At 34.5% G+C, this 25,000-nt stretch overlaps 2 long non-coding RNA genes across 2 annotated transcripts in view; one reads left to right on the top strand and one right to left on the bottom strand.

Moving 5' to 3' along the window:
* The window catches only part of LOC136847195 (uncharacterized), a 157,492-nt gene extending 154,565 nt beyond the window's left edge, over positions 1-2,927 (bottom strand). The window contains exon 1 of the long non-coding RNA XR_010855652.1: positions 1,737-2,927. This is a non-coding gene — a long non-coding RNA (uncharacterized lncRNA). The remainder of the gene's footprint in view (positions 1-1,736) is intronic.
* The window catches only part of LOC136847196 (uncharacterized), a 282,989-nt gene that overhangs the window by 173,231 nt on the left and 84,758 nt on the right, over positions 1-25,000 (top strand). The window contains exon 5 of the long non-coding RNA XR_010855653.1: positions 17,331-17,432. This is a non-coding gene — a long non-coding RNA (uncharacterized lncRNA). The remainder of the gene's footprint in view (positions 1-17,330; positions 17,433-25,000) is intronic.

Below are 25,000 nucleotides of genomic sequence, written 5' to 3'. Positions count from 1 at the left end.
ATTCGGCCTTTTTTTTAAATACTCGTTCATACCGTCACTAAAATTTACTGTAATAGAAGAATCTGAAATTATGTATAGTATATTTATTCAGTAAACTTGGAAATATCGTGTGTATATGTGTGTATATATATATATATATATATATATATATATATATATATATATATATATATATATATATATATATATATTATAAATACAAAAAATTCAAGAATATTAAATATTTCATTTTACAAAATTACTCTTACTGCTCAGCTATTGTAGCATAGTAGGAACAATAACATTGTCTGCATAAAATACAATGTAATTTAGAAGCACTTTAAAAATAATGAACGAATAATTATGAATTTGTGGAACGTTATCAGTAAAACTAGTAATGCTAGATAATGTTTATAAATTTCTTTACGAAACACGGTTAACCAAAGAAGTAAATATTAATTCACACAAAAAAAACATATCCCCTTAAGAATAAGAAAACAAAGCGTGTCTCTTTGTTTAAACCGGATTGATGTATTTACATAATTGCAAAATTAGGCAAAGTAGCATCAGAACACCTGTGATTTACGTAGGCGTTTACTAAGAAACATTGCCAGTATTCACTTTTTCTCTTTTTCATGATATGTATCGTCACATGAAGGACCTCTGTTTATAAATGATGAAATTGTTCTGTGACATAACTGAGGAATCATTCACTATCTCACGATGGAATTACTTTATGACATGCTACAACGTCCATGAAAGTTAGGTTAGCGTTTGTTTAGAATACACCGTCAGGTACACGAAGCCAAGAACCCAACGAATTACGCATTTCAGCTTTTATTCGTAAACGAATGTGTGGCCCAGTAACGAAGAAATGAGTGAAAAGGTAACAGAATCAGCGGAGGAATGAGAGAAATGATCGCACACGTAGGATATAAATTGCTGCTAATTAAAGTTGGCTATAGTGAACAAGAGTTCTCAAGAGATTACTAAATTATCGTTTAAATATATTTTCTGTCATCTGTAACTATAACCCTCTCATATTTAGATGTAAAAAAGTCAGGTCCTTGTTTGAGCAAATAAAAATTAAAATGCTTAAAAAATTTGAAAAATAAACAACATTTGTTTGCCCTCCTTGGTCACGTTTTTAAACAATTGGATGAAATCGGAAAAAAAATGTTTCCTTTTTATTTTACGGGTTAGAAATCTAAGTGTATATATATATATATATATATATATATATATATATATAATATATATATATATATATATATATATATATATATATATATATATATATGTTTATGTGCACACATACATATATACATACATACACATGCAATACACATAAATGGGTGTGCGCATATGCGTTTAATTTAAGTTCACGGACGTGACAAATCATTTAATTGGAAACGATCAAGAGCAAATAAAAAGAAAAGAGAAAAGGGATACCATAGAAAGTCAGTGCCAATTGCGAAAGGGGGTGTGGCCAAAATCGGCGAGGCGATTTAGCGTCCACCCCGCCTACAGTGGACAATCACGTCGGACGCCCAAAAATGTAAACACTGTTAAACACACGCTTATATCACCCCAGTGGAGGCTGCTGGCACCATGCGTGCCACGGGAGACAAGGGATGCAGCAGTAGGGGAAAATTAAAAACTTAATAAAGATGCGCACGGTGACGTCTCGTGGACATGCAGGGACAAAGTTGCGGGGCAATTGGCATAATGCGTGTTTACATGTGGCACTCACTGACCTGTGGCTGGCGGACGGACGGCTTGGAGCGTGGTCCGATGATGATGATGATGATGATCTTGGAGCGGCTCTTTTCATTAACGGCGGACGAATTATGAAGGACAAGAGGAAAGAGGAGGGACAAGATGAGGACGACGAAGGCGAGGAGAGGCGATGGTGGAGGAGGAAGAGGAGGAGGAGTAGGTGGAGGAAGAGTTGGTAGTTTGGAGGGAGGTGGAGTTGTAGTAGTAGTAGTAGTAGTAGGAGGAGGAGGAGGAGGAGGAGGAGTAGGAGTAGGAGGAGGAAGAAGTGGTCAGGTCGGCAGGCTGAGTTGGACTGCTAACTGGCCTCCTGGGCACCGAGCCCACCCATACCCCTTCTTTTCCGTTTTTTCCCTCCGTCTTTCTTTTTTTCTTTCTACCGTGACAGCAGTAGGTTGGCCCACGGCCGTAACCCGCCTGCCCGCGGCACATTACCGCCCCTATGGCGGCCGCAGCTGTGGGAACACCCTTTCGGTTTTTGCATACAAGCATATGTTGAGCCTTTCAATACACTGCCATGACTAGGCTCAATTGATAGAGCCCAAAAAAGCGGGTTTAATCAGCAAAGGGTGCGACAAAAAGGGGGTGGGGGGTGGGGGTGGAGGGTTGTTGATGTGGCGTAGTGGCGTTTACAAGGGGCATGGGCGGTTAAGATATTTGGGTTGATGGGCGCCCAAGTTTTTCAGCTTTCCTTCAGCGCCCCGGTCAGTAGCAGCAGCAATGTGGCTCTCTCTCTCTAATTCTCTCCCCGAAGGCCTCTCTCTGTCTGTGTCTGTGGGAGCCTCTCTCTGTCTGTGGCCCTGCCTCCGCCGAGAGTGACAGCTTGGTGCCTCCGCCACGTTCCGACTCCTACTAATTACTGGTACAATGCGCTAATCTCCTTACTGCGTTAATTGCCTACATTCTCCTTATAATTAAGATGGCGGCGAATGGCGTGCCATCTGGTGGTTGCAGCGCGAACTAGAAAGCGTTGCATCAATAATCCATTCAGCGTGGCCATATCAGATCTCCGACTCGTCTCCATGACAACCGTTGCCCCGGCGACCACAAGCCACACACTTACCGCCAGGGCCGCTGTGTCGCCACCGTCAGGAAGGGCGAAGGAGAGACGAGACAGAGAAGGAGAGGAACTGCGTCGAAAGACGCACACACCTAAGAGACGACTCCGCTTCTGCTCCTTCTCCTCCTGTCACTTCGCCCGCTACTGCGAAGGGAATTAGCTCTCGACCAAATAAATCTAGCGACTTCCGCCGTGATGTTCAATTTTTCCCCCGTTCTCCTTTTTTTTTTTTCACGCAAGTTAATCGGCTGCAACGCTAGCGGTCGCTAATGCATTTAGTGAACATCGCCCACTCATCCATTTACGTTTCTGCGCCTCGCGCGGATTGCAAAGCTCTCGCGTCCGTTCTCATCCGGAAAAACGCCAACGATTTCATCAATTGGTAGCAAAAAGAAGCAAGTCATTGCCATCCATTTATTTATTTATCAGCTATCTCTTTACGTTCAGCAGGACGCAAACACTGATTCTGCGAGAGAGAGAGAGAGAGAGAGAGAGAGAGAGAGAGAGAGAGAGAGAGATTCAATGAACGAGGATGATAATCATACACGGGAAGATATATAGGATGTAGGGGAGCTTCATGAAAGATGAGGACAGAGGCCACGAGGAATCCCACTCAGTGGGTGGTAAAATGGGGGGTGGGGGGGAGGGGAAGCGGCATGGGATGGAAACAGGCAGGGGAAGGGGAGGGTAGGGGGAGGAGGATGATGTGCCGCCAGCAGCAACATTGCAGAGTAACGACAGCAGGGGGGAAGGGTGAGGGGAGATCCCACGTGACATACCCTCTACCCCCACCCGAAAAGCCCCATCATCATGCCCCTCTGACAACCTCTCCTGGAACCAGGCAGGGTTACCACCTGCCTTTTCAATACCGTTTTGCTGTCTAGCAAACAAGCACACACACTCACATCCACGCTTATGCTGTAAACCCGCTCGTGCTTTCAGACTTCTGCGGAATTGGCAGCTTATTTTTTTCACTAACCTGGTTCTGAAAGATTTAGGCATAGCTGCAGCATTAATCTATCCACCATGTATTATATATATATATATCTATATATATATATATATATATATATATATATATATATATATATATATATATATATATATATATATATATAATATATATATATATATATATATATATATATATATATATATATATATGTGTGTGTGTGTGTGTGTGTGTGTGTGTGTGTGTGTATGTGTATGTATATTTGTATATTGTGTGACTATGTATGTTTGTGTAATTGTATCAACACTTTATTTGAGAGTTTTTTGATTACTGCTATTATTATTATATGATAATATTAATAGTAGTGATAATAACATAATGATTACAAGTATAAAGAGTTTTTTTTACGTGAAACTGATGGTAAATGTGGTTTACAATTTTTGAAATAGATTTACGGTTACCCCATTAACAATAACAGATTATTGCTATCAGGCCTCCGGCTGCAAGAAAAAAAATTTGATTTGTAATTCGGGAAAATATAGTTTATATCAGTTCTGGCTTAATACAAAAACAAAGTACATTAATTTTTTTTCTTTTGTTTATTCTGTTCCTATTATTCTGTTCCACAATTGACGTATATGAAAACACGCATACTTTAAGTGCACATTTTTTTTTCACTGGATTACAGTAATTATTGTTTTGTTTTTCATTTTTCACATATTGGATTCAGTTATTCCTAAGCCTTATTAGCAAGTTAATGATCATAATATTAAAATCTACAGTTGATGCACTTTTAATCCAGTGTAACTTGTCAAAATTGATGATAATACAGCTACTAGCTCAGCTTTAATCAATAATAATAATAATAATAATAATAATAATAATAATAATAATAATAATAACCTGTCATTAATTTTGTAAATGAAAATCAGGTGAGCAAAATTCAGATACACTAAATGGAATAATACTTATGGCCCATAATTAATGATGAGGATATTGATATATATTTTATTTTAATTTTTATGTTGAGTTGAGAATTATTCATTTCATCTAAATTAAGCAGCACTTAATTTATTTACATGGCTCTATTTTTCATGTAAAATATTTTTTGTCTCAGCTTCATTGCGATTATTTCCACAGAAAAAATAAATACATGAATAAATAAAATGATAAATAAAAATAAAAATATAAATAGATATATTGATATAGTGTAAATTATTAAAACAAACTAATATAATTAGCAACTAAATTCAAAAATAAGGAATAGGTGGTCTAAGAGGAATAAGGTAAGAAAATACAAAAGTATTGGACTGTTAATGCAATCAATGAAGCTATTCAATTCGCCTCAAGTGTTTACTCATAAGTATGACACAACAACTAGGTTTCGCTATGAGCATTAAGAGATTACATTTCGAGTTATGTGAAATATGAAGTAATGTGTTCACTGTGTCACCCCCTCTCTCTCTCTCTCTCTCTCTCTCTCTCTCTCTCTCTCTCTCTCTCTCTTTAGAATTAAAAGACATTTCTGGTAAATTTGAATCCCGTTTTCCAACAAAGAAAAGTAAAACTGCTGAAAGCTAATTATTATTATTATTATTATTATTATTATTATTATTGTTATTATTATTGTGTGTGTGTGTGTGTGCAGCAGCAGCATATTACAACCACTTTCATAAAAAAATTATTTTATTGTAACTTGAAATAAAAAAATTTCGCTGCACTTCATTCAGAATTGCAATAAACGTGGAAAGTCAACAAAATTACTAATAATTCATATGAATTCTTTTTGGGACATTTCATTACATGAGCATAAAATTTTGGTTGTAAATGATAATTCAGAGTTCATCCTTTTTTGCTGCCATGTGAACGAAAGTTTACATTAAAATTCTTATATAATTGATTCAGTATACAACAGGAATGGTTGTATAAAAATACTACATAATTTATAAAGAAATAAATAAATACATAAATATATATATACATACATACATTCCTAAATTATTGATTAATAATGTTGTGATCATGTTTAGTTTCAATTATGCAGGGCCTTGTTCTTAGATTGATAATAATAATAATAATAATAATAATAATAATAATAATAATAATAATAATAATAATAATATTATTATTATTATTATTATTATTATTATTATTATTATTATTATTATTTTTATTAATAGTAACAAATGATTGTATATTGGTAAGAATTATGTCATTATTATCATTAACAGTATAATTCGTATAATATTTGGCTTTCTTGGAATCATATTACAATAGAAACTGCATGATGAGCATTGCAATATTTTCAGTGTAACATACATGATGCAGTATTCATATATATATAAATATATATATATATATATATATATATATATATATATATATATATATATATATATATGCAGTATGTATATATAAAACAGATATATATACATATATATATATATATATATATATATATATATATATATATATATATTATATTTTATATATCTATCTATATATATATATATATATATATATATATATATATGTATATATATATATACTGTAATTTTTTAACTTGTTAGTTTTGCCTCTGTATTATCTATTTATTGATATATGATAGGCATGATTAAGTATTCATATATATATATATATATATATATATATATATATATATATATATATATATATATATATATATATATATATATATATATATATATATATATAATAATGTATGTATGTGTGCATATACAGTATATATATATATATATATATATATATATATATATATATATGTGTGTGTGTGTGTGTGTGTGTGTGTGTGTGTGTGTGTGTGTGTGTGTGTGTGTGTGTGTATATTTGTGTATGTGAGAATGAATGCTGTACGCGTATGAGTCAAAATCTGTTTATTCCTTATTGGAGTATAGAATAGGCTGTTAGTTGAAAGTTATTCACTAGAAGTTTAAAACAAAATGTTTCAGTTTTGAAGTTTTCAAAAACAGATTCAAAATAATGAAATGACTTTCGTAAAGCTTATGAATATTATCCAGACTGCTGTAATGAAAACAATAGTAACTAATGAAAGCAGTTGTGGGGTAGTAATAATTTTATTCCTAGTAATTGTTGCTGGTGTTGTTTTTATTATAAAAAAGTTTTTTTCTGTATTTAATCAGTTAAGTAAAAGGGATTTACTTGAAAACAAGATTTATAGTAAAGGGGGGTGTAGTGATCATATGAAATTGACACCACTGATAAGTAAACTAGGATTTGTATCTTGAGAAGTGTAGTAATAATCAAGATAATGACATGGCATAGTGATGCCAGAAATGACGATCATGGAGATAATGATAATGAAAATCATTATGCCAGTATAAAAATAATAATAATAATATCATTATTGTTGTTACTAATGTCGATGGTATTGTTTTGATAACATTGTTAATTGTATTAAAAACAACAATTAATCGCTATAATGGCTATAATGAAAATAATAAAACTGCTGATGTAGTTACACTCGTTTCAGTTCGTTACTGCTTCTGCAAGTTTTCTCTCTCACTGTTACTAAGCAACCGCTGATACTAAGAATAATAACATTCATTAGGATCTTATCATTGTAATTATAATCATTATTACCAAATAACTTCCCTTCGTGTTGCAGCTATCTAAGCAACACCCGCGCACTAACGAAACAAACATTCAGTCGCTGTTTGCACAGCATTGAAATCATAAGCCTTTTAAGATTCTGCTGTTCAGAGACCTTTTCTCTCCTTGCACTGCCAAGTTTTGGAATTCTCTTCCTGCTTCTGTCTTCCCCTCGGGCCTGGGCTAGAAAAGGGCATCGGCCTTTGCCCTTAACATATCTGCGAGCCTTATCGCCCAAGTGGACACACTGATGCCACACTATTCACAACTTTCCGACTTAGGCAAACTTTGTGGAGGTTTGTAAAGTTAAAGCTAGATTAAAAAAAAAAAAAATTAACTCTTTTTAGTCGTCTTACCTTCCAAATGGAAGCAACACTCCTTCCGTTGGCAGCCCGTGAAAGTACGTTATTCGTCACTGAGTCCCGAAAGCTTACTCCTGGTACCCTCATCAATCCTCACTGGCGCCTGACCTTGAAAGCTTATAGCCTTGCCCCTGATCAAGGAGATGCCCTTGGACAATACGCCCGTGATTCGTGTTGATTATATCATTTAAGGGGAAACTTGGGTATGACATGAAGGAAATCAGGATATATGCGTTAATATTTCTGTTTCGATTTAGTAGCTACTAAATTGTCAACGAAACTTCTTTGTAGGAATTGAAGATCGTTGTAACGAGGTCTTGTTGGAGAACTGTGCATACGAAATGAAGGAGAAACAGAAAATGGGAGAACGGTGATACGTGGGTATTAAGGGTGACTATACTAATGGATGTACTTTTAACGTTATCTAACCAAGAAGAGATAAATAACATTTTTTTTTAGGTTACATAAAACTTTTGTAATATGAGACGATTAACTAAATGAAAATTATGTTCATAATGAAAGAATGCCTCATGCAAGTATGCTGTCTTTGAATATCTAATCATTCAAGTATTCTAATATGCTCGTAACATAAGTAGATAAACACCTTTAGTATATGTGAATCACTTGAATATAGGTCTGTGTCAGTGGTTGAATATGCATGAGTTATCATTTTCGCAAAGGAGGTTTATGACTGATTCAGCCGTAAAAGGATGAACGAGACAGTGACTTCTTTTTTCCTCTGAAGCCACCCATTGCTAGAAACAAATCAATAGTAAAAGTGACCATTTTATTAATGAGGACAGTGCTAAATGATTTACATAAAATTAAACCAAGGGGAAATTCCGAAGCATAGGTAAGCAATGAGATTGAAGTACAACATGAAAAAGAACATTTTGCTTGTGAAGGTCGACGACCAAAACCAAATTTATATAACTTTCACGACTTGCAAGCAAAGTATGTTTTTACTGACGGTGTTCAAAGTCAAAGGTAACGCGTATGTTTTATTTCTTTTGATAAAAAACATAGATTCGTCTAAAAGCTTCAGTGCTCGTTTTCATCTATTACAATAATTAGTGACTTCTTTACAAGTAAATTGTTATGATTATTATTATTGTTTTGTGCTTTTAACATCTCCATGGCCACGAATTGGGAATGAAGTATGAAGTATCTTTTTCTTGTGTTTATATAATAACATGAGTTAGCACTAAATCAGAAGAAAGCACGACTAATATATATATATATATATATATATATATATATATATATATATATATATATATATATAGATAGATAGATAGATAGATAGATAGATAGATTCACGAGTATAATGTGCATTCTTGAGATTTCCTTTATCGCTCATGGCTTTGTACATTCATGCCTGAATGACTGATTACATCCTAACCGACGTTCCAGAAAGATTTGCTCTTAACCTAAATCTATAACAGTGAGTCCTTCAGCTTAAGGACCAATTTGTGGACTAGGAACCCGAACGCATTCCGGCAAAATCTATTATAAGGCGCTTAATCAGTTTAGTAGCTTCTCTCTCTCTCTCTCTCTCTCTCTCTCTCTCTCTCTCTCTCTCTCTCTCTCTCTCTCTCTCTCAAAGTGGTGAATGTTTAAAGACGCAGAACTTAAATTATGATGAACAAGAAGGAAATGCGCAATGAGGAAGAAAGGACAGTTAAATTGAATGGGTGGGAGAAAATAATGAAATTCTGGAAAAAATAAGGAAGCACAGGAATAGGAATAGCAGAACGTAGGACTAGCAGAGGTAATGTCTAGAGATAGCTAGTAGACTAACCTCCTATGGTGACGAATAGCTAGATGAGGGAAGAATAGTGTGAGAAAGTCATTCCTTTCTTAGTAAATAAAAAAAAAGTAAAGGATGTTTAGTCATTTGAAATTAATAAATGCAAACCAATCCCTGTTTTGGTGATAATTATTTGATTGAATTCAGTGTCACTTTATGGAGAAAGAATAACGGATAACTAGTCCTTTTTAAGGTGAATGACTGAAAGCAGCTGTCTTGATGAAAAAATGAATGATAAAAGAAGGCCAAAAGGTAAAGGTGTTATGATTAATGAATGAATGAAGATGCATCTTTTATCATTAAATTTAATGAAAGAATGAAATTCAGTCAGGTATAATGGATTAATGAATGAGTAAAAGACTTTTTGTTGTGATTAACAGACGAATGAGCGAAGACAGAAAGAATGGTGAGTTGTTAATTATAAAAAAATGAATAAATGGGGAAGAGAAGTTCAGTAATATGATTGGATAAATAAATGAAAGAAAAGAGGTTGGGAAAAACCTTACATGAATAGGATGGGTAGACTGACCTTTCTTAAATTTCTAAATTTATTTACATAAATGAACAGCACGAAGAGGTAAAAAAATAAAAAGAATGACTGCTGTATTGAGGCAAAAGATGAATGAAGATGAGACGGCAGGGGCGGGGAGCATTATCCCATGATCATATACCAAAACAATGAACCAAGCAATACAAAATTATTTATCAAAAAACTCGTAAATGAAAATAATATAGATTATGGTGCAAGACGGTCATTAGTAATAGTAATAATTTATCACTTTTTATAAGTGAACATGTATATGCCCCCACAGAAATTAAAATCATACTTAAGGACTCGTATGTGGGTGGCAGTTCACAAGTCAGTTATTATTATTATTATTATTATTAGCTATTATTATTATTTATTATTATTATTATTGTGTATTATTATTATTATTATTATTATTCTAACATGTGAAACCTAAGAAATATTCTCTGTTTATACTAGCCAGCATCCAACCCAGGGTCAGCCTCTCTCACCAGTGACCCCTATATAAGTTTGCATATTAAAGGTAACTTGGGCCGAGGTTTAAAGCGGTACATAACGGCCTTAGGGTCAGGACTTACTGTCTGTACCCTGTCATGTAAAAATCTTTTACTATCACAGTATTGGTAATGTAGCCAAGAAATAATCAAACCCACACGATTTTTTGTGTAGATTTATTTTAATGAATTCCAATAATCTTTAAAGCCATTTTTAACTTCATAGTGGAGAGATTTAGATTTCAGAAAGTAAAGTAAACACCATATTAAGTAATATTCATTGTTAATGTAAAAATCGATCACCATCTGATATTTTTTCGTGGATATTGCAACTTTCGATGAATGCATATACAAGTATGATGTATTTCATGCTTGGTTTATGGTGCCTCTTCATTGTACACTTACTGACCAGAGAGAATATAAATAACCCAATGAATCTGTTAAAGATAGATGCCATAATTCTGCAAGGATTGTTACTGTTCTCCGATGGATGACATATAATTGCATGACATGTAACAAATATGTACATAACAACTTTATTCCATATCATGTTAGGCTAACGCTAAAATAACACGAGGCCGTTGCCAATCATGACATCACGTATATTCCTTTCAACAGCTTATAATTTTATGGATGGCATTACTGGAGTATTGATTGGCGATTTACTGAAAAAAAGATGACAGTCTAGGTAAACTGTATTTTTACCCAGCCCACATTGGTGTTAGCATTAAACCGTATAAGAAATGAATGTGGAAAGAATATGAATGCATGTTCTTTGTTTATTGCTGCGAAAAAACTGAGTTTGTTTATGGCTGACCATTATGCTGTATATGACGGAAGAATCAGCTTTTTCTTTAGAAAACAGTTTTTATTTCGGCAGTATTTTTCCAGCTAAGCTAACCAATATGACAAATGGTGGTTTGGGGTTTCTTATACACCAAAAAGAAAGAATATATAATGAAAGTCGAAGTCTCGTAATATACCTCAGTTACTTCTTGAATTTTTCAACTAGCTTTACCAGAAGAACACATTCTGTCTATGATCTTCAGTGCTATTTCTGCCTCTTTCCCTGTCAAGTTGGTTTCCAGTTACGCATTTTTAGTATTCTTTATCTCCTTTTCGTCATGATCTTACCAGTAGACTCCCTTTGTTATTTGAATCCCTTCGGTGCTTATGATTTATTCAGTCTTTCTGGGCACAGCTTCTCTTCATGTTCCCTGAAACTCTTCAGAGAGAGATGAAGAAACGTGAGGTAAGAAACCACATTTCCTTTCGCTATGCATCTTCGGTTGGGTGAGCCAAGTCCAAAGGCTCACACCGTACCTCTTATTCCCTTTATTTAACCCCTTTGCCTCACTTACAGGCCGAATTTGATGAAGGGCTCGTGTTGGCATAAGGCCTGCTTCTCTGAACTAAACAAACACACACTTTTTTTTATCGTGTTTTGGTTCGAATTCCACACCGGAAAGAAGTGCTTAATTTATTCCCCATTTCAAATTCCTGACTTTCAGTGAAAAGCAAGTCCAAAAAACTGTTAAGGAAGTCGACTGAAAGTACTCGGTGAGTGAGAGTAGCAGGCTATTTATTACTGTGTAATTAGACATTTTTTAGAAAAATCATCAAAAAGATTAGCTAGGACTGCTTCGTACAGTAAGCCTTACAGGTTATCTTTTCTAACTAGACCCACAGATCTAAGGAAAATTGAACAAGCTCTTTTTACCATCCGGCTTAAATCAAGGCCTTTATTTCCATCAGTAACACTGGCTGAAGTCATGATTTCTGACGCCAGTTAATAGTACTAAGTAAATCAGCAATAGATCAGTAATTGATGATACTTTTTTAGATAATGCCAGCAAGATGGTTTAATGTAGCCTCTTATTTCTTATTCATAAAACATCACTGTGTGAAGGTCAAAGGATGTTACTTAATCTCTATGTTTAATCAGTCCATATAAACGCTTGAATTTCATAAACCTCTCTTTCATGTTCAGGATTCTTTCATTTTAATTTATATACGTAAATATGCATGACTTGGCATTTATCAGAAGAGGCATGATACGAATGCTATAGATATAACCTTAGCTCGTAAATTGTGTGTTGAAAAAGTAATTGTTTGAGCAAAAAGGATGAGCCTGTTCGTGTAAATGGGGCCTACATACAATACATCAGAAATAATGTGGTTAATTCCCCACTGAAAATATGAAGTAGGCATTAAGGCCTATGTATCAGTGAATGTATACAGTTCTGCCATGCAGTAATAAGCAAACATGAAATCCATAGGTCATGGATTTACTTTGAAAAAGAAATTTTTTTGCGAGGTACCATGCAAAATACATTGTTAATAAGTTTTGGATACTTTATTAAACAATGAAAGTGTCTAATGTCTCGGAATAGAATAAACTGTTAATTTGAAGACACTGGCTATGTTTGGTTCTCGAAATTCACCTGAAGTCATGTGATTTTTTTTAATAAAATTTTTTTATGTAAATTACATCCTTCATATATCACCTTTCTGTGCCCCCCCCCCAAAAAAAAAAAAAATAATGCCTGGCATTAACTTTTACAAGTTAAGTATACCTTAGTTTAATCAGACCACTAAGCTGATTAACAGCTCTCCTAGGGCTGGCCCGAAGGATTAGACTTATTTTACGTGGCTAAGAACCAATTGGTTACCTAGCGACGGGACCTATAGCTTATTGTGGAATGCGAACCACATTATAACGAGAAATGAATATCTATCACCAGAAATGAATTCCTCTAATTCTTCATTGGCCGGCCGGAGACTCGAACTCCGGTCTAGCAGAGTGCTAGCCGAGAACTCTACCGACTCGTCCAACGAAGAACTTTAACTTTACAGAGTAGCTAAAGCTTTTAACTTAGTCACTGAAAGTTAATCATATGCGACGTCGAAAAACACTAGAGCCCCGTGCTTCCATGCGGAGTAGTATACTCAAATATAAGTAAAAAACTTAAGAATACCACCAGTGTGTAACAACATTCTCAACCACCAGTCTAGCAGAGGTATTGAAGGCTGATAAACTGATATACGCATCAGACTTTGGTAATTTGTTTTATGGTGTCTTAGTCATTCATGATAGCTCTTATTTTGTTGGTTTGGAGTTTGGTACAAGATGAGCTTGTGAGTTAGTCACATTCCGAGTAGAAATCGGGAAGGAGAAAAGAAAGGTTGTGTTCAAGATAAGTATGTAGAACTTTTTATGGTAGCATTTTTGCACACGTGCTTATTTGATCCTAGTCAGTACCATTGAATAGTTTCATTTTTTAGTGGAATTTACTTTTCATCACGACGGTAATAATAAATATATTACTACTAACCATCTACTAGGAATTAAGGAAATCGTCTCAACATTTGTGGAAAATGCAATATTTCAATAATTTTAGCTGTCATTCGTTTATGAAGTGAAAAAATAATGCAAGAAAGTTGGATAAAAATGTTAACAGCGCAATATCAAACCTTACAACTGACTTATACATGAATTACATGCAAATATTACTGGCCCGTTGTGAGAGGAACAGTCCAATACTCTTTGGAAAAGCCTACCAAATCTTAAGTATACTGTGTCAGATTTAAGACTCAAATTATGAACAATATGTCATGAATTATGCTCAGAGCTATTTACAAACACACCAACGCATGAGATGACTGGTTAAGCTCAAAGGTGTCTCTTTTTGCATAAATATTTTAAGGAAGAATTCAATCTAGGACCGCCAAGATTCTGTGAAATTAAGACCAAAATTGAGTTATTCAATACGCGGCTCCAAGGTGAATGCCATTGACAACAGCAGCTTCTTATTGATTTGAAAATGAATTTACTTTGCAATGACCAAGAAAGATATTGAAAGGCAGAACGGGACTGAGGTATCTTACTTCAAGTCAAAGGAGAGGGACATTGTATAATATCATAAGGAACATTTTGCTTCCCATTTAGGATGACCCAAAATGTTGTGGTAATGGTAGTCAGTGAAATGAGCAATGATTCATTTCATTTTGTCAGGACGCTTTCCAATTTAAAGAAAATAATTTTTTTAGTTATTTACTGCTGTTCGCATACCTGAAAGTATTGGACCAAAATTGTTAATTTATAAAGGCTAAACAGATGTACTAATGTGTCACTTTTCGAGGTTTCTACGTCTTATTCAGAAGTGGTGAGTGGCAGAAGCTTTATTAAAGTAGGAAGTAAAAAATATTAACCTTGATGAATATCATTATGCAATCACTTACGCACATAAAAAACACGAGGCACAGCCTTTGATGAAAACTGTTGAATAGTAGTGTTCCAAGTCTTATGACTATACAGGCATTGAAAGTACGTGGTGTGATGACATATAAGTGATAAACCTTTCGTACGCAGCAGCTTAGTGCTAATTCAGTGATATAGATGGTGCGAAGTCAAACAACTCTTAAGTAATTCACATACTGAACGTATACCTAACAACTTTGACCGATTGAGTAGACATTTATCTCTGCACTCAAAAGATAAGAGCAATATAGGTGTTACCATAAACATCAGTCATTTTCGTTGCCTTTTTCCTAAAATTAAGTTATCTATCGACGCTTAAATAAAACTTGGAAAGGAGGACAAATGGAAAAAGGCCATCAATCGCCTTGCATTGTAAGTTAAGGAAGGCTCTGTGATTAAGTCGCTCCAGGTCTGTATTATAAGTTGTTAACGTGACGATGAAAGGCCAGAAAATCACTAATGAAGGGCTGTGGAGGCCGTATATCTGAGAATAGCCGTATCCTTTAGTGAATAATCTTGAAGAACATTCATTACGATAATATTTATAGAGGTGAAACTCGTAATACCATGATAGAAATGTGTAAGTCACCATTCCCACACAAATTCAACGTTCTCTCTCACCCGACCGTAATTAATTCCACAATATTTATGTCTGTCAAATTGTAATTTGTACTTATAACAATGAATTAGAGAAACCGTCACTCGTGCTGATTGGTTACTGTCGTTCACTTCATCATATCCATCTTTTTCTAATTGTAATTTTCACTTACAGCTTGGTATTTGAAGGTCACGCATTGTTGGTTTCACCTAAAGAGTGCAGTGCAATTTTAGCGGAACCAAGAATATTATTTCGCTGGCTTTCAGTTTGATGATTGCTGTTGGGAGTCACTTCATAATATTTTTCTGTTTCTAAAGGTAATCTTTATTTATAGTGAAGCGGATTTTTGTCAGGAGTTATTTTACTGGTCTTCCTCTGCTTAATGGCGTGGAACTGAAAGCTAATGAATTAGATGAGACTGCAGAGACTTTAGCCTTTTAAAAGCAAATATAGCATCGGCAAATATCAAAGAGTTGTGCTTCATTTTCAGGTTATTTACTGTCTTTTTCTTGTTGACTTCGCTCCTTACTTAGTTTATTCTGTTGGTTTTTATTATTATTTACAATAAAAAAAGTCATGTTTAAAGATTTCTAAAAAATTTTCATTGTAGTAAGTTTTTATTAATGTTGATTTCTATAAGTTTACATGCTAAAGTAATAAATTTATTATTATTATTATTATTATTATTATTATTATTATTATTATTATTATTATTATTATTATTATTATTATATAAAATGTGCAAATATGCATAAGGAAAAAGCCTAAAAGGTCCACAAGATTGAATACCCATCTCGTGAAACCAAAGAATGTAAAGAAAGGAAACTGACAAATTATTTTATATCAGCAACAAGATAAATATACATACAAACATAAACAAAATGTCATGATATCTGAAAGACAAAGGTACGATATCAACGAGCACATTCAGCATAATATAAAAAAATATAAAAAAACTGAAGACCACATAAAAAGATTAATAGGGCTGGTAAGAGGAAAAACTGTTTAGACAAACCTTTACGTAAGAAAAGAAGAAGTCTTACATGCATGTATGATAAAATAGCAAAATTATTTAAACAAAAAATCCACTGAAAGAGTATCCAAAATGAGTATATCTTTCGTAGTACTTAGGAACAATTGCAATAATGTTTCAAGACGAGATACTGTAAGTCATAAACAGGGAGGTCTCGACGGCATTATTAAATTACTAATTCTTAAAAGCCGCGAAACCAAAGCAGTATTCTAGGAGTACAAAGTAAGATAGCGAGTCACAGAACAATGTGGCGGAAACCTGAAGCTGAAACCTAACAGTTCATACCAATTTTGTCTCGGGTTCACTATCCTGAGGAAATGGTTAACAGCAGGTTCTATGTTTTTGGTGTGACATGACTCTGAGAGGCCTCCTTAGCGATGCTACATGAAGTAGAAGAAGGTGAGGGAGAGAAAGGAGTATGGATCTTTGGTTAAACCTAACCAGACCGATTATTTAATGACTTTTATGCAAAAGTCTAAAAACTTTGCAGTGCCAAAATATAAATTAATTGTATCCAGAAACGTAACATTTTTTTTAAAAATTTAGTAAAGGCCGTATTCTAATTGTTTCTGAATTTTTATTATCACTGTTCATAGAACTCTAACTGACAGTACAGGAATATAATTTAATGCCTTTTCAGATGGGAGAACCTTATTCCAAAACATTAATCAGTTGTATACCTTTCACTGCCTTGCCAAATTATGTTTTCAAAATCTTAACAAATGACTGTTGCAGTTCTTAATATGTTATGTTATCATAAAGAAACCTTGATTATAAGACATTTCATTCTTTAATCTCTGTGATTACAATAAAAAGAATGTTTTATTTTTCTTTTACTCTTTCCAGGCCTAAAGAAGTCGAATGAGGTCTAGAGAGGAAATGAAAAAGAAGGAAGCTTGATCTCGTGGCACTAATTACACCAAGTTTCGTCATCATTAGCTGGAGATAGTGAGTAAATTTGCATTTATTATTGCACCGACTTTTAGGTGGGATTAGGAGAGACCAAATGAGAAGTTTGATTGGCTATAGTTTCTTTCAGAGAAGCCTTCCAATGAGGCAAAACCAGGGTACTAGGTGACGTAATGAAATTGCAGGAGGTGTATGTGAAAAAAAAAACACAATATTCTGTACATTTGCCAAAATCCTGGATGTCATTTTTTGGTACACCAAAGTTATGAGAAGGCAAATAGGAAAAAATATATTCTTGTTGAATATATTTTTCTATTTGCCTCCTTAACTTTGTACCAAAAATGGGACATCCAGATGTGGTAAAAAAAAAAAAAATATATATATATATATATATATATATATATATATATATATATATATATATATATATATATATATATATATGCATACGTATATATAATATGAATATATAAAAATATGACTAATTTTGAGGAAGTTTTTATGTATGAATCAGCATTGTGTGAATGTGGGAGTGACCGCAGTGGTGTTTTTTCTCTTGTACCACCCTCTGTCTACGTAAACGGCGCAATTTTACAAAGTATATACACATCCACGCATGCACATATATACATTCCTATTCCTGGCAAGTGCGTGAAACAGGAAGTGATACATAAATACCCCATGTTGTCAACTTTTAAACAATAACTTGATCAAAATCCTGGACTCTAAGAGTTTCAGACGAGGGCTATCTTTTTGACTAATGGATCTTAATGGGTGGTCTTTTTAAAGTTTTCACCTTTTCAGGGAAATCTGATAAGGGCGTCTCTAACTTTCAACTTGAGGGGAAGGAAGGGAGACCCAAAGGTAAATTAGAACAGTTCAGAATTTAAGCTTTCAGAATTTTTCCTCTTTTGAGTATGGGTCGGTTGTGGATTAACCAATCCTTGTAGCTGAATATTTACACTTGTTGTTGTGATTACTATTATTATTCATATTGTATAAATATTCTGATTGAACCAGCCAAAATAGAATTAATTTCCCCAGCATGCTTTTATAGTAAATAAAGCATTCCTGGGAGCAAAGAAAGGAAGAAAGAGAAAACTTTGGGAATGCATATTATCTCTTTATTAGGTTAATTCGGAGTTATTCTCCAGTATGTGTGATTGGGAAGGTCATTAACTTTATTTCCTTATATGAACCATGGGTACTTTGGTGGGGCGGATATATGAGCATTTTGTGTATATCTTATGCATACATGCTGTTGAACAAGTTTACTTAATAGTTAACCTTCTCTCTCTCTCTCTCTCTCTCTCTCTCTCTCTCTCTCTCTCTCTCTCTCTCTCTCTCTCTCTCTCTCTCTCTCTAGGTGCTACAATTGCTTTGCTGCTTGTTCATCAAGTAATCATTTTTCTCAATGAAGCTTCCTTTCAGATGTATATGCATTAAGACCCACCAATTGCAATCTCAAAGTTGCCTTTCGCACTTGTGAAGAATTAGGGGATCTTCAGTTCTTAGGTCAAACCGACCCATTTAAGAATGAGTAGGATTAAGCATTTCACTGATGTATTCAAGTGCCCGGGTTTTTAGCTCTGTATTACTCGTTATGTTTTATTTTTTTATAGTTATTTTAGCTATTCAATAATACATCTTTTTCATAAGGACGTCGATGTTTGCAATATAATCCACCAAGAAAGATTAGTAACTAACATTTACCATGACTTGGCCTCCAAAAAAAGATTACATAGATGTTTTGAAAATTGAAAATGACGTAGATAAGAGAAACAATAGGCTACATTTGGACTGAACTTAAAGAAGTGACTGGTGCTAGTTAGGACTGGCAGGTATAATTGATATTCAAATCTAAAAAAAAAATGAGGTAGAGAGAGATAGTTAGAGAGATTTGGGAGACAAAGTTCATATGTCAGTTTATTTTGTCAGGTGCACAGTATGTGGAAAACAAATAACTTTATTCATAACTGTTAGGTTTCCGGTTCTGGATTATGGAGACTTATTCCCTATGTATAAATGGTTAAGTATGAGTTTATGTATGCATTTGTAGGCACAAATGGATGGGTAGATGTATACTCAAATAAAGGAGAGAAAGGGAGATTTATATACAAAAGAATGTAAAAATATGTAGATGTCAAAGAAAAGGGAGAGAGAGAGAGAGAGAGAGAGAGAGAGAGAGAGAGAGAGAGAGAGAGAGAGAGGAATTATACGCAAAAAACTATTGAAAGGTATTTAGGAAAAAGCAGAGAGAGAGAGAGAGAAAGAGAAACTGGAAAGGTATATAGGAAACAAACGCACACGCACACGCAAACACACACATACACATACAGCCAATAACAAACTTCATACTTGCAATATAGGAATTGCTCACGATGGCTCCTTCGTATTCACAATATTGCTGCGGTTACCGCGACCGAGGAGCCTAAGCGCCACGCAAAGCCTTCTGAGCAGAGGTGACACAGTAAACTAGTTCTCGAGAGCAACATCTAGAACAGTATTTATGAGAGAGAGAGAGAGAGAGAAGAGAGAGAGAGAGAGAGAGGCCTGCAGTTACGTTTCGAAAACGCGGAACTCGGGAGAAATATGTCTGAGAATGCACTGGCAACATGGGAGGAAATATTTTGCGTTAAAATGTTGAAGGGAACAACTGTAGCATAATCGTTAAAGATATTAATCGGGTTTCATTTGAAACATGTTTTAATACCATGGGTAAGACACCTTTCCTAAATGAGGCTATGTTTAATTGATTGGTTTCATAATACAAATTGGCGTTGCACTACCATGTATGTTGACTAAAGAGACAGATTAGGTGTCATTACATTTTTTTTTTGTGTATCATAGGTCATAGGCTACCTAATATTAGCAGACTGACTTTCCTTTACAAACTGGTGTGACAAGTACAGCGGTAATTGACGCTGGGATTACAGTGTTTTCCTAAAAGTCTGCAAGTTTAAGATACCGACAAAAATAACATTAAGAAGGAAAGAGGAACAGAATACCATAAAGCCACAAGAGAATTTTATTTGCAGTTTAGAAATGAACTTTTTATGACACATGAAAAGAAAATCAAACAGCATAAGGTTGGGGGAGGGGGTGGCTCCTGAAGGCTAAGAAAATGTGTGTGTACGTCTGTGTGTGTGTGTGTGTTTTTTTTTTTTTTTTATAAAACCATTTCCACGTTAGTTCCTAAAGCGATGAGCTTTGACGCCTTTCTGTAAGGCGTAAAAGGATTTAAAGAAAGTCGTAACAATGAACACATCCCTCGAGACGGGAAAAAGCGCTGACGTGGTGCTGTCAGCAGGGCCGCGTTCACTCTGTAAATACTTCATCTTCATAGTAAGCAAGAAACTTCGCATGGCAGGGCCCCGGCTAATTGTGACGCCAAGTAATACTTAGTCATAATTCATGCAGAAACTTTTTGTGTCAGAAGGTCTCGCCAGAAAAAGACAAGTGGAACTTATTCTTAAAGTAATAATAATTGGAGATATACGTTTCAGGCTGATATTTTTTTAGTAAGTAAGGAATGGGGCAGGAACAAGGGCAAAAATAAGCAAGGAAGAAAGGACTTGCATAAATCCAAGAGATTGCTTCATTCTTGAAGAAGGAGAAATGTCAACATGTAGTTCTGTACATCAGTTTCATTCATATCTTTATAATGACGGACATGTGAATATATATATATATATATATATATATATATATATATATATATATATATATATATATATATATATATATATAATGGATATATGACTGTATATATATATATATATACACAGAGCATATAATATATAAATATATGTATGTATATGTATATATATATATATATATATATATATATATATATATATATATATATATATATATATATATATATATATCTACACCCCATATATACACATAGAGAGAGTTTTGCTTACACCTCTCTCTCTCTCTCTCTCTCTCTCTCTCTCTCTCTCTCTCTCTCTCTATATATATATATATATATATATATATATATATATATATATATATATATATATATATATAATAGGTGTCTTTAAGTGTGTATGGTGCCTATATTAGCCCCTGCATACATACATACATTCATAGAGAGGGATATTTTCAGAGGGAGATAGAGAGGCTACCATAAAGAAAGGCAGGATATGGAAGGATTACTATACTATTCTATGCTATATTACACCTTACTGACTTTTTCAAATTTGCATGAAAAAAGCAGTAAAAGAAAAGAAAAAAATGTGATGTATTCATTAATTTCTACACGAAATAAAGAAGAAAAACGTTGTTAAGGATTCATTTGCTATTTTCATTACGCTTTCAGTCTGTTGCATCGTTATCAGTATCCCTATTCATTTGGACTACATTTCCATATAATTTTTTCTCCTTTTTGAATGATTTTCCTCAATTATGTATACTAGCATCAAGTACTAGAAACCTTTTAAAACTAATGTGAATGGTATGACGTCACCCCGCAATGCAAGAAGCAGTGAATTTTAAAAGCAGCAATGCACTTGAAAAATGTTGAGGTTAATGATTTTGCAAGAGGTACTTGGCCTGCAGTATTGCCATGTGGCGGAGAATGCATTCCCAGTCTCGTAGTTGTCATACATCGCGCATCGTCCACTATGCATCGCATGGCCTCAAGTGCTTGAGTTGCCAGTTCTTGTTTACGATTGAAGAGTTAGATAGTGCATTTTTGTTTTTTTCGGTAATAAGTAAAGGATGTTATTTTGAAAGTATTTGTGGATATGAGTTGTATTTAAATACAAACAAGCAGCCAAATGGTAAATCAAAAATCAATTTCGTTTGTTTATGTGGCAACTGCGGATGCATAAGTGCTCGTTGAGTAGAGTTGTAGTTGTTGCTTTTCGTGAGAAATTCCATTTCTCGATTGATTCATACTCCTGCTTCACACGGTGAATGGGCAATAAATGTATTAAAGGTCTCACCTTTCGGAATGAAAATAGTTTCTCATCAGAGTGTTCGCAAGAAACAAAAGCCGTATCCAACCGACTGAGAAAAAAAAAGTATGCGATATGGCAACACCTCTTTGCCGGAGGCAGACTCTGCACGATGACTGTTCAAAGATGCCCGTGATCGAGCAACATGCAGGCGTGTTGCACGACGGGTGGAGACGAGAAAGAAAGCTTGTGTTTTAGTTTTAACGTGCAGTGAGGCGCCGGAAGTGAAGTGGGAGGGGGAAGGGGAAGTGGCATAAAGAGCAACAGTGGGCGGGGAAAGGGGGAGGACCCGAACGCAAGCCACGCCCTTTCATACGTCCTTTTTAGAGGGGCCAACGTATGGCGACCACTTTCTCACGGATCTAAAATGAAATGACGTATGGTGTAAGTAGGCCTAAAATGAAAGAGGCCTCTGCACAGCCTTTTAAATAAGTGCTGATTCTAAGCACCAGGAAAGGATGTCATACGCTGATGTAGTCTCTGGCTGCGTCCGCCACTCTTCTGTAGAGTCACAGCTGATGATGATGATTCCGAATGTCTCCGGCGATTCTGTTGTGATCATCGCGTTGATCTGTAAGCACGTAACACTCAATGAAGCAGCTGATTACAAAATTAATACACTTCTGGAGTGATGCAACATCCATTAAAATATTTTTTCATTAGCCAGTGTTTTCACTGTTCTCAACGTTGACACTTTGATTAATTAAAGAAAAAAGTAAATAACCATATATATATATATATATATATATATATATATATATATATATATATATATATATATATATAACCCTATACTGTATATGTAATGCTTGAAATCACCAGGACACGTGATGTGTGCATTCAGATGTAGGCTACCACGGAGAAAATTATGTGTATATATACAGTACAGTAAATACATATACTTAATTATATGTACATATATATATTTATGTATTATGTGTGTATGTATGTATATATGTGCATACATACATACATACACACACATGCTTGAAATCACCGGAACACATGATGTGTGTATGCAGATGTACCACAGGAAAAAATTTTTATAATATATATTAAATATACATACATATACATATACATATAATATATATTATATATACGTATGTGTGTATGTGTGTATACGTGTATCTGTGTATATATGTATGTATGTATGGGTTATTTCCATGTATCCACAAGAAACAAAAAAAAAAAAAAATGTAAAAACATTAGTGCTAGGTGGTCGTTGTAGCCCATAGTAGGCCTTCAATATAAGAATACACTAAAAAAAAAAAAAGCTTCCTCTCTTATATTGAAAACCCAAGCAGTACTGAATTTCCTCATGCAACTCAGAAAACATACCTGAATGGCCTACTGTTAGTTAAGTAGGCCGGAGAAAGCTCAAACATACAGTATTAAGTAAGATCCTGTGCATAGTAAATATTAAGACCCATGCATGTACATGTATCGGAGTGTTTTACGTAGGACTGTATAAAAGATATGTTTTCCATATAGTAGGTAGGAGTCATATGGGAGATTCAGTATACATAAAGATACGACCCAGCATAGCTTGTATGGGTATATCAGACAAAATATGCAGAGTTGGTAAAAGATATGCTCGTCACAGGGTAGATAAAAACCCGGCATGCTCAGCATACAGTAATATGTAAGAACCAACCGAGATTAGTTCGTAAGACCTATAGTGCACAGAACAAAGCAAAGATACACCTACAGCAAGGTAGGTAACATCCAGTGTCTAGGTGTATATAACACCCAGTGTACAACACTTAGTACTTAATCCTAATTATACGTTAGACGAATTATGCAGAGGTGAATAAAAAGTTTTACCTACCGGTACTTATGTGCCAAAGATCTAGATTGTGCATATTTTGGTCTTCAATGCACAAGTATACAGAAGAGTATTCAAGACCAAATACATGTTAATTCATGAGGCCTAATATATAGTATACTGGATTAGATAAAAAAAAAAATATGTATATATGTCACGAAGTATTGCGAGACGATATACAGTAAGAAATAATATCGAATATGAAATAGATAGGAAACGCCAATATGCGTCGAGAATTGTTATATACTTTTCACAAAGTACGAAAAACCTAATATTCAGGTGTGTATAAGACTGAATGTATAGCAGTTTATAAGACCTAATACTAACTGGATTATTTAGAGACACTCGCCCTGAAGTAGAACAGCAAGGAACAGAAGTGTTTATACCCAGATAACAATAAACAAACAAGCATATACGGGTTATCGCAGGTATTTGTTTGTTTGGTATGATGCTAATTGACTTAGAAAGATTTGCAGTGCCAATTAATTAGTAGGGAAATAAACACGAATACCCATTTTTTCCCTTCGAGGGCTCCACAATCCCTTGGAAAGTGAAGTGAAAATCATTTCAGAACGTAGGTTAAAATAGTTGTTGAAGCTTTGAAAATGAATATATTGTCCCGAATTCCAATTAACATTGAGGAGAAGAGTAAGAAGAAATTATTGACATTATTTCACACATGACTTCAGCCTACCAGAGAAATTATTAATGTTTTTATCACCTCAACGAAGAGAGTTGTTTTAGGTTCGGATACGGCTCTCTCCCTTTGTTAGAAGGAACAGGTGAAAACCGGTGGAAGTATAATTAAC

This window comes from Macrobrachium rosenbergii, chromosome 16, assembly GCF_040412425.1.
Source record: "Macrobrachium rosenbergii isolate ZJJX-2024 chromosome 16, ASM4041242v1, whole genome shotgun sequence".
Taxonomy (NCBI): domain Eukaryota; kingdom Metazoa; phylum Arthropoda; class Malacostraca; order Decapoda; family Palaemonidae; genus Macrobrachium; species Macrobrachium rosenbergii.
This window is presented reverse-complemented; position numbering and strand designations above follow the sequence as displayed.